The following is an 11,630-nucleotide window of genomic DNA, read 5'->3' as shown; positions in this document are numbered from 1 at the left end:
CACTTTCCTAAAATGAGGATGTGTCAATATGGGGACTGTGGATTGAAGCGATTAGGGTGAGAATGGAGGTGAGCTGGTGAAAGAGCAAGCCAGAGTGAGAGCTGGCTCCAGTACATTGAAGAAAGCAGAACTGAGAGTCAGGGGCACAGACTGATACAACACCTCAAGGCAGAACAGAGAGGCCCAGTGCTGGGAGGTGGGGGGGCTACTGATGGTGACTGGCAACCTGAGGGAGGTGATCACGGAGCTGGACCACGGAGATAAATAGCTATCTGCAGGAGAGAAGGGACAACGTTAAAGGAGAGGCTAACTTCTACTTAGGGAGTCCTCAGCTCATCCTTTCTGGTGTACTAACCACACTCTTTATTCAACTTAATTATTTAGGAATTTGTTAAATGCCCATACATGCCAGGCTCTGTGCCAGCTACTGGAGATAGGAAGCTAAAAAGGAAGCTCCCATTCCCATTTTATGCCTTTGAAGTGCTTACAGTCTGATGTGTTGTTGGTCTTAACAAATCTAGGTACACAAGAAATCTTTTTTTAAACCAGATAATTTTGTATTAATTTCAGGGAAAATAACGATGATGGAAATTAGCTGAGGTTAGGGGGGAAAGGAAGATGGAACAGAAAGAGAAGACTTGAAGAAGTAAGGTACTTCCCTGAAGATACATATTTTTTCAGTATTTATCAAAGGTTTCATCAGTGTAACAAGCATTTCATTGTCAGTAGGGGATTTTTTCTTTTTTCTCTTTGCTCATATCAGCATAGGAGATTGTAAGATGGAATAAGAAATATTAAGTCAGTTACATAGGTATGTTATTTCCCAGAGTGTCAAAAAGTTTTATATTGGGGATTTCCAACGTAGGCAAACATTTATAAATGCTGTTCTTATCTTCTATGCTGTCCTTTTTTTTTCCCTAGGACTCCTTGGAGAAGTTCACATGACATTCTGTTTGATGTAAAATCAGCATGTGTCCCAAGTAAATCAACAACAGCTGTTTTAAATAGCAGATTGTATTTCAAAGTATCATTATGAACCAGGGGAAGAATTGCATGGATGCCCACGTCTCCACATTACAGCGATGGGACCTAGCATCTGCTCATTGTGGCCATGGGCAGACAGATCTCAGAGTTGGCTGGAAGATGGTGGTCTATTTAATGAAACAGTGATCTTTAGAGGGAATTTTTTTTTTTTTTCATGATCCATGGGTTAAAAATGCCAGCAAAAAAGAATGAAAGGAAAAAAGGCTCGGTTACATTCAAAGGAGTCATGCTTCTGTTGGCTGAAGCTTCTACTCAGAATCCTGTGCATTTCTCTAACAGGGTAGCAAAGCAGTTTAATACCAGTTTGTTCACTTCAAAAGTACTCATACCAATAAACAAGTAAGATTCAGCACCCATCCCTGAAAGAGTTCTTAGATAACATGATGGACTAAATGTATGACACTGTGTCACTAAGAAAGTGTAGATTCTGTGACCTACAGGTTGTTCCAGGCATAGGATGCACCTGGCTGCACTTTTCAGTCTCTCTCATTGTCCGCCACTGGTTAGAATTCCTTTCACAATGCCAGCAGCACTTCTCTCTGCTCTGATTTTAGACCTCAGAGAATTTAGGTCTTTCCAAGTAAAGGTAAGTTAGGCATTTCCCCTTCACCTCCTAATAAATGTTTATGTGAACAACCTGCTTCCATGATGCTGCCAAATGAGCCTTTCCTGTTGGCACAACCCCACTGAGTTGCAGGGCAACAGCTTCACCCTGTGGTGGCACATGCATACCTTAGAATCTCCGTAGCTGGCCCAGTGTGCCTGAGCCAGGTGGGCACCCGTTTTCTGGAGAGTCTCCTGTCTTATTTGTAGGCTGACGGGTCCGTCATTACATTACATGACTGAAAGTGCAACTCTCATGACTCATGGCTCTCTTCAGGGCTTGTCCATTATGCACAATATTATGAATCCCATGGTCAGCCTTAGTACCTCAGGGAACTGCTGGACTTGATCTCATGCTCTAGATTCACTATGGCCTCACTGTGCTGTCTTTAGATTGACAACTCTAGCAGGCTAGCCTGTTCATATATCCAGTCTCTAGGCCCAGCTGCTACCTTCTGTACTTGTACTTCTAGCCTGCAGAGCAGCCCCTCCGTAAGCCTCCAGTACCCAGCCAGAGATAGAGCTGTGGGCCCCCTTCTGCTTTGGGGGCAGGAGTTTGAACGTATCTCCATTCATCACGTATCTCCCAGAAAGTTTACTGAAAAACCTCTATCACTTATATCTGAGGTTATCAAATTTTTGCCTGTTGTAAGTGAAAATGTGAATCCAGAAAGTTCATGGGTCCAGCGTGTGCTTTTCCACTGTCTAGTGTCCTCTTCTTTGAAATACTTGCTCACCCCAGGCCACTCTTGCCACAGTGAAAATTTATCTGAAAAAGCAAGCAAGCAAACAAACAAAAACCCACCTATTTATTTTAGAATATTTACTGTAAAAATAGAAAGCTTACAAGTTAGAATGCTTCTGAAATGCTTTCCAGATAGGTCCAAATTATACCCACCCTTTAATGCACAGCTCAAATGCCAGAAGTAATCAATAACTTCCCCTCTTGAATTCTCATGGCATTTTATCTGAAACACTCTTATGACACTTATACTTTTTCCCCTAGATTATCGTTACTGACACACATCCACCTTCCAAGAAAACTCTGTATAGTATAGGCTATTGTATTCCTCTATCCCCCACAATGCCTGTGCATGGAAGACTCTTAATATATGTTTGCTGAGTACAAAATACAGAACTCCTTGAAAGGGTTATGATACTCTGCAAAATAATGACAACAAACACATTGAAAATGGCCACGTTTCTGGCCCAGTAGCTCCTGGTTGGTGCAGATATCTATGGACAAGTGTAGTAGGGCCTTTTTAACTCTTTCTAGATTGTCCTACCCAGGCACCTGGAAGCCTGACTCCAAGAGTGAAGTAGCTAATGAGACAAATGGAAAGTGATTGTAACCATTCACCCAAACCATGACGGCATCTAATTAACAAGCGTCATTTTGACCACTATGTGAGAATAGGAGTTCACACATGTGGTGCTAACCTTGCCAGGTAGACCTTTTGGAGGAAAATGGAATCTCACTGAGTGGCAAAAATGTTCATTCCGCAGAGGAAAGCATCTTGATTGTTTTAATCTAGCACAGGCAGGGAGCTCTGTTCAGCAGGGAGATCTAGACTTCACTCTTGAACGTGAACAACAAAAGCCTCTTGAGCTTTCAAAGCACAATTCTGTCTGCTTCTCTCACCCTCTAAATAATGCTGAAGGTCAGAGAAAGGAAATGGTATATTTGATGTAAAAAACAATGAATACCAAAGTTGCTACTTTTCTCTCCAAGGTTAATTCTGTTTAGAATCTTCTTCACGGTGGACCTTTGAGACAACATCAGATAAAACCAAGAGAAATAGCGCGCAAATTGCTCTATCTCCAGGAGAGATTTTGACAAACCCTTTGTGGAACACTCTACTGAGCAAAGCATTCTTGTTCTCTTCCTCTTGTTGTTCATAGGGTTACACTCTTTTGGCCTCAGAAGCAGCCAGCTTACCCCACCTTAAATCAAAATCCTAAAGGTATTTTTCAGTGTCTATCAAAACCAATAAAGTTGGAAAGCATATTGTTCATGCTTTCTGATTTACAGTTTTACTCTGTAATATTGAAGAGCCAGGGAATATGTGAAGCTGAATCCTGAAAACTGGGCTTCATAAGGCCCTTTTGGTGTGGCATGTCGGTTTTCCCTTCATCAGTCCGCTGGATGATGCTTATATACACACAGTTGTCATCACTATTCAATATTCATTTAAGTGCCAACAATAAGCAAAGTACAAAATATAAGCTTAAATAACATTTCTGGCCATAGTGAAATGCATGGTGAATACAGAACAAAATGATTAATAAAGAAATTCAGTGTTTAGAAGATGAGGGAAGCAACAGGGTTCACTTTATTTCTCTTTTCCTAGAGGAGCCTGGCAGAAACCCTCTTTCTTCTTTTCTCGTGGATGTCCTCCATTCTCCACCCCACTAGCCCAGCCCTTCTTTTGCTCCTACACCAGATGTGCCTGCGGACTTTACGACTGGCTCTGACTTTTCCGAATTCCTGAACCATATATTTAAATCCTTTGTTTTGAAAGGCACTTGAGTTGTTCCACCATAGACACTGTTTCATACTCAAACCCTACCGTAAGTATTTGCTTGGGGGGCAAAAATGAAAATGCCCAGAGAGGGCCAATCTCACCTGAGTATAAACTAATTCTATCATGGTCACAGAGCTGGAAAAGTGTGTTCAGGTATGTTCTATGGCCCAACATGTGTAAGATGATTAAAAGGGCCTTGGGGATTTCCCTTTTAATCTGTAAGAAGATACAGAGGGCTGTGGTCCAGATTTATTTGGGTACATCCAGTTCTGCCTTGGGAACCCCTAACCCCTACAAATTTGATCGGATTACTGAAAGTGAGATAGTAATACTGAGATGCTCCATTCATTCATTAATTTGTCTTTTCAACTAACATTTGTTGAGTGTCTGCTATGTGCAGGTCTCTGTGTTGGGTACACATGAATATGAGCTGGGCCTTATCCTCAATATGCAAAACTGATCAAATCTTTCACTACTTTCAGGGGGCTTACAATGACCTTCTCTTATCCAGGTCTTCATCTTTGTTTTAACCTCTCCTCACCAGGCATGACAGACCAGTTTGGGATTACATGAATGAACTCTACTCTCTCATGCCTCTGAGACTCGGTACATGCTATGTCCTCCACTAGAGTGGCTTGCCTGTACTTGAGTCCTAATAAATGCATATTATTGAAATCTATGCTCAAGAGTTATCCTTTCTACAATGCCTTCCTTTATATCTTCAGTCAGTTTGGATGCTCCTTCTCCAATACTCTTGAAATAGTTTATATACACAGTCTCATAAGCTTGATTAAAAAACATGTCTCACTCCAAAACTATAAGTTCTTTGAGGGCAGAGAGCACATAGTTTAATTACTCTATCTCTATTATCTTCCCCAATGGCTTAGTATATGGTGGAGAAATATTTGCTAATTAAATAAATTATTTAATGTAGAAAGTGATAACTAACAGAGGTACCAACGACCGCTGCCATTTATTGACTGCTTATCCTGTAGCAGGCACTATGTTATGCTTTCTGTATACATGACTTTATTATTTCTCACATTATAGATTATGAAACTGAGCTTGGAGAGGTTAGTGAAATTGCTCAATCTGACATGGCTAAATGTGATGGAATAATATTTGAACACAGGCCTGTCTGGTCCCAAAGCTTTGCTCTTAAGTGCCACGTGGTGCTGTCTTCACTGAGGCAAAGCTGACCCAGGAAAATGAGCCTATAATTTAGAATGCTATGACTCTTTCTAAAAGCAGCAATCATAACCTCTATGTATTACTGTAAATGTATGGCCCATTATTTCTGAGTCTGACCTGTAACCTCAAATGATGGTTAAAGAAGGAAACGAAACCCTTTGTGCTGAACAAGCACAGCACAAGCACTGACTTTTCTTTCGAAGTTAGGTCACTACATAATGCACAGTGCTTAATTGATGCCTGATCAAATTCAAATCTCATTTGAATGTGGAAATTAAAGTTCTCTACAGTGAACTCCAAGGGATTTTGTCAACATGAGATAATTCTCTTCCAAGATAATGACTAAATTTAATCTCACATAAGCCTGATAACAGACAATTCTCCTGACAGCCATGAGGCTCTTGGGCTTGTGTGTGAGTGGTGAGAAACTGAACAGTGGACAGAAGTCCTGAAGAGTGGGATGTGAAGAAAATGATGAGAAGAGAACAGGCCATCTTCAGGGAAAAGAAGGCCCCAGTTAAACACTGCTCTGTCTGAGATAGGCCTCTTAGAGCAAACATAGCCCTGTCAAAGGCACACGCAAAGATGCTATTTCAAGTCCTAGAGAAATTTCTGGATGCATTTATTTCCATTTCTTGTTTTTTAATGCTTGTATTTCTCTTCCTGACAGTACTGCCCCTGTGATATAGTTAGGTATCATGTCCCCACCCAAATCTCATCTTGAATTGTAGTCCCTATAAGCCTCATAATCCCCACTTGTCAAGAGAGAGACCAGGTGGAGGTAATTGAATCATGGGGTGGTTTAACTCAAGGTGTTTTCATGATAGTGAGTTCTCACGAGATCTGATGGTTTTATAAGAGTCCCTCCCCCTTGGCTCAGCACTTCTACTTCCTGCTTCCTCGTGAAGAAGGTGCTTTGCTTCCCCTTCATCTGCCACCATGATTATATGTTTCCTGAGGCCTCCCCAGTCATGCAGAACTGTGAGTCAATTAAACCTCTTTCCTTTATAAATTACTCAGTCTTGGGCCATTCTTAATAGCAGTATGAAAATTGACTAATACACTAAATTTGTACCACAGAGGGTGCTGCTATAAAGGTACCTGAAAATTTGAAAGCGACTTTGGAACTGGGTAACAGGCAGAGACTGCAACAGTTTGGAGGGCTCAGAAAAAGATAGGAAGATGTGGGAAAGTTTGGAACTTCGTAGAGATTTGTCAAATGGTTTTGGCCAAAATGCTGATAGTGATATCGACAATGACTCTCAGGCTGAAGTGGTCTCAAATAAAGATGAGAAACTTATTGGGAACTGGAGAAAAGGTCACTCTTGCTATACTTTAGCAAAGAGACTGGCTGCATTTTGCCCCTATCCTAGAGATCTGTGGAACTTTGAACTTGAGATTTAGGGTATTTGGCAGAAGAAATTTCTAAGTAGCAAAGTGTTGAAGGGGTGACCTGGGTGTTTTCAAAAGCATTCAGTTTTATGCATGCACAAAGAGATGGTTTGGAATCGAAACTTACGTTTAAAAGTTTGGAAAATTTGCAGCCTGATGATGCAATAGAAAAGAAAATCTCATTTTGTGAGGAGAAATTCAAACCAGCTGCAGAAATTTGCCTAAGTAACAAGCAGCCAAATGTAAATTGCCGAGACAATGGGGAAAATTTTTCCAGGGCATGTCAGAGACCTTTGCAGCAGCCCCTCCCATCACAGGCCCAGAGGCCTAGGAGAAAAAAAATGGTTTCCTGGGCTGGGTCCAGGGCCTTGCTGCTTTGTGCAATCTTGGGACTTGGTGCTCTGCATCCCAGCTGTGGCTAAAAGGGGCCTACTTACAGGTCAGGCCATTGCTTTGGAGGGTGCAAGCTCCAAGTCTGTGGCTTACACATGGTGTTGAGCCTACTGGTACACAGAAGTCAAGAACTGAGGTTTGAGAACCTCTGCCTAGATTTCAGAGGATATATGGAAACACCTGCATGTGTAGGCAGAAGTTTACTGCAGGGGTGGAACCTTCATGGAGAACCTCTCCTAGGGCAGTGCAGAAGTAAAGTGTGGGGTCAGAGCCTCGATGCAGAGTCCCCATGGGGCACTGCCTAGTGGAGCTGTGAGAAAAGGGCCCCTGTCCTCCAGACCCCAGAATGGTAGATCCACTGATAGCTTGCACCATGCACTTGGAAAAGCTACAGACACTCAATGCCAGCCTGAGACAGCAGCCGGGAGAGGGCTGTACCCTGCAGAGCCACAGGGGCAGAGCTGCCTGAGGCCATGGGAACCCACCTCTTATATTAGCATGATATGGAGTCAAAGGAGATCATTTCAGAGCTTTAAGATTTGACTCCCTCGTTGGATTTAGGACTTGTATGGGGCTTATAGCCTCTTTGTTTTGGTCAATTTCTCCCATTTGGAATGGGTATATTTACCCAGTGCCTACATCCCCATTGTATCCAGGAAATAACTAACTTGCTTTTGATTTACAGAATCCTAGATGCAAGTTACATGCCTTATCTCAGTTGAGACTTTAGACTTGGACTTTTAGGGTTAATACTGGAATGAATTAAGACTTTGGGGAACTGTTTGGAAGGTATGATTGGTTTTGAAATGTGAAAGGGACATGAGATTTGGGAGGGCCCAGAGGGGGAATGATATGGTTAGGCTTGTGTCTCCACCTAAATCTCATCTTAAATTGTAATCTCCATAATTCCTTGGTCCCCATGTTTCAAGAGAGAGACCAGGTGGAGGTAATTAAGTCATGAGGGTGGTTTTCCTGATGCTGTTCTCATGATAGTGAGTTCTCCCGAGATCTGATGGTTCTCCCGAGATCTGAGCTTTTCCCCCTTAGCTCAGCACTTCTCCTTCTTGCTACCTTGTGAAGAAGGTGCCTTGCTTCCCCTTCACCTTCCACCATGATTGTAAGTTTCCTGAAGCCTCCCCAGCCATACTGAACTGTGAGTCAATTAAACCTCTTTCCATTATAAGTTACCCAGTCTTGGGCAATTCTTTATGGGAGTATGAAAATGGACTAATACACCCTGGGAATTTGTTTCTCCTTCTTAGGACAAGACAAAAGATACAATATTTTCCTCATCCCATGCTCCAATCTAGAAACATTTGAGTCCAAATATCTATTGTCTATGATAGATCCAGTGCAATGAAATTATCCAATGACCAAATCTCTAGATCCTTTTAAATTGACTTGTTAAATAAAACTTTTATTTTAGGTTCAGTGGTACAGGTGCAAGTTTGTTATATAAGTAAATTGCATGTCATGGGGGTTTGGTGTACAAATTATTTCATCATCCAGCTAATAAGCATAGTACCCAATTGGTAGTTTTTTGATCCTCTCCCTTCTCCCACCTTCCACCCTTAAGTAGGCCCCAGACACCCATAAGTTGTCCTCTTCTTTGCATTCATATGTACTCAGTGTTTAGCTGTCACTTATAAGTGAGAACATGTGGTATTTGGTTTTCTGTTCCTGCATTATTTTGCTGAGAATAACGGCCTCCAGTTCCATTCTTTTTGCTGCGAAGGACATAATCTCATTCTTATGGCTGTGCAGGATTCCATGGTGCATATGTACCACATTTACTTTATCCATTCTACCATTGATGGGCATTTAGGTTGATTTCATGTTTTTGCTACAGTAAATAGTGCTGTGATAAACATATATGTGCAGGTGTTTTTATAGTAGAATAATTTATATTCCTTTGGGTATATATCCAATAATGGGATTGCTGGGTCGAATGGTAATTCTGTTTTAAGTTCTTTGAGAAATCATCACACTGCTTTACACAATGGCTGAACTAATTACATTGTCACCAGCAATGTACAGACATTCCCTTTTCTCTGCAATCTTGCCATTATCTATTATTTTGACCTTTTAATAATAGCCATTCTGACTGGTATGAGATGGTATCTGATTGTGGTTTTGATTTGCATTTCTCTAATGATTGGTGGTGTTGAACATTTTTTCATATGCTAGTTGGTCACCTCTGTCTTCTTTTGTAAAGTGAATTGACCTATTTATTTATTTTTAAATATCCTCTTATTTGGACTCTGCTAGCTCCTAGCTTTGAATGGATTTCCTTTCTTTCTCTTCCTCCTCTACCACTGAGCATGAGCAGGGTCCTCAAAAGCTGCTGGGCTCCTGGGGCATGTGGAAGGTGGTGCCTGCATGGATATGAAGAATAGTGTTGGGAATGGGGTTGCTACCTTTCCGTCATGTAGGGCTTTTAAGTACAAAGGCCCATAGAGCTAGCTTTATTCAGAGTTTCATTGCAAAGCCTCATTTCTACTTTCCCCAATTCCTCTCTTAACCAGTTCTTGCCTCCAGGGATACCCACAGAGTCCTTGTGGTCATTTCTGGTGGTTATCAGCCTCCCCTGGCTCATCTCCGCAGCTGCAGGAAGTTCGTGGTCCTGCCATTACCGCTTGCAGTTGGTTGGGGCTAGATCAGCCTTTTGGCTGCCAAGGGTGGAATCAGGAGCTGCTCCACATTTTGGGCTGAAGGAAAGACGTTTCAATTATGGATTGAAAGCCCCCACTATTGGCATCACTGACTGCCCCCTAAGCAGAGGATTACATAGAAATAAACAGCAGGGACACCCAGATGGACGTGGCTCACCCAACTTTTACTGGCTGACCACGATCACCTTTTTCTGACCTTTAGAAATTACAGAGTGCTGTGTTCTCCTGACTCAGTGTGACTGCTGGGGAAGAGTGGCTGGATAATCATGCCCTGGGAGGTTGCCATTTTATTATTTTTTTCTTTTTTTTTTTTTTTTTTTTTTTTTTTTTTTGAGACGGAGTCTCGCTCTGTCACCGGGACTGGAGTGCAGTGGCCGGGTCTCAGCTCACTGCAAGCTCCGCCTCCCGGGTTCACGCCATTCTCCTGCCTCAGCCTCCCGAGTAGCTGGGACTACAGGCGCCAGCCACCTCGCCCGGCTAGCTTTTTGTATTTTTTAGTAGAGACGGGGTTTCACCGTGTTAGCCAGGATGGTCTCGATCTCCTGACCTCGTGATTCGCCCGTCTCGGTCTCCCAAAGTGCTGGGATTACAGGCTTGAGCCACCGCGCCCGGCCTATTTTTTTCTTTTTAATCTTAGCACACAATCCAGGAGTGTGCTAAAATGATTTGGACCCTATCCTTGAGGAGTTTAGGATGTTGAAGGACGCAATATTAACACAGACATAATAATTGAGAACAATATAAAGGAGTCTAAAATGGCTGCGTAATTGTCTGCAATTGTCTGATGGGATAGTAGGAGGAGACTTGAGGGCTGTAGGAGCCAAGAAAGCCTTCAAGAAAAAATAACTTAAGTTGAGTCTTAGAGAATGCTGGATTTGAGTAGGGAGATCAGAGGGCATTCTAGGAGCCAAGACCAAAGGGGAAGGGACAGGAGCTGTTTATTAGATGCTAAAGAAAGCGGTACAAACTTGAGGCATGGAAGGACAAGCTGGGAAGGTCTTTAACTGTGAACCCAGGTCCTGAAGCTCAGGGGTGAATCTGATAAGCTGTGAATCTCTCCTATGCCGAAGGTCCACAGAGTGATTCCTCAAGGTCACAGAGCAGCCATGGTGCCAGATGCTGTGGTATGTCTGTGCAGTCATAGGCTCGAAGCACTTCTCACTCAACCACATTGCATTTGCTCACAACTCATAATCCCTTTGAAGCTTGCCAAAACACAGGTGCACTTTTGTTTTGAAGACAAAACTGAGAGCAGCTGATGGGACTTTTTGAGGCCACCATCACTTCTGCAGCTGCTCATATCCTTCAAAGAGCTGAGGCCTTAGCTGCAGGGGCAGGGGAGCCGTTGACTTCTGAGGTTTAGGTGGCAAGTGGCTTTTCCGCTGTCGCTTCCTCCCTCTTTGGTAGCAGAGGGTGCTAGCATCCTACAGAGAGGACTGTGAGCTCCCTCCTTGTCATGGATGGCCCTGCAGTGCCAAGTGCTGACAGGAGGTCGTGGCTGCTTTCAGAGGAGCATTAGCCCTAATAGGTTTGGCAGGATTTTAAAATAATCAAAACAAAGCAGGTTAAAAGGTTTGATGGGGGAGCGATGTGGTGACTGCTAAAGCTCAGATCACAGGGTATGCCCAGCAGCCTGGCCCAGAACAGCTCCAAGGCCTGATGCCAAGGGTCTGGGCTGAATAGAAATCTGAAGTGGCTTTATCAGAGAAATTAGTTTGTGATTAGAGCTGAGAAGAGTCACGAGTCTTAACTTCTATTTAGCACTCCAAGGGTAAGGTGTCCCGTATGGTGCCAAATTACTCCCTTTGGG

The 11,630-nt window shown here is 42.8% G+C and overlaps 1 long non-coding RNA gene across 1 annotated transcript; it reads right to left on the bottom strand.

Annotated features, from left to right (window-relative positions):
* Positions 1-535: 535 nt before the first annotated feature.
* On the bottom strand, positions 536-11,034 carry LOC117064409. The gene is made up of 2 exons (XR_004429441.1): positions 10,789-11,034; positions 536-2,416 (listed from the first exon to the last, which is right to left on the bottom strand). It is a non-coding gene; the product is annotated as an uncharacterized LOC117064409 (long non-coding RNA).
* Positions 11,035-11,630: the final 596 nt, after the last annotated feature.

Source organism: Trachypithecus francoisi, unplaced genomic scaffold (genome assembly GCF_009764315.1).
Source record: "Trachypithecus francoisi isolate TF-2019V2 unplaced genomic scaffold, Tfra_2.0 Lachesis_group2, whole genome shotgun sequence".
Classification (NCBI taxonomy): domain Eukaryota; kingdom Metazoa; phylum Chordata; class Mammalia; order Primates; family Cercopithecidae; genus Trachypithecus; species Trachypithecus francoisi.
Note: the sequence above shows the minus strand (reverse complement) of the source record. Positions and strands in the feature narration are given on the sequence as shown.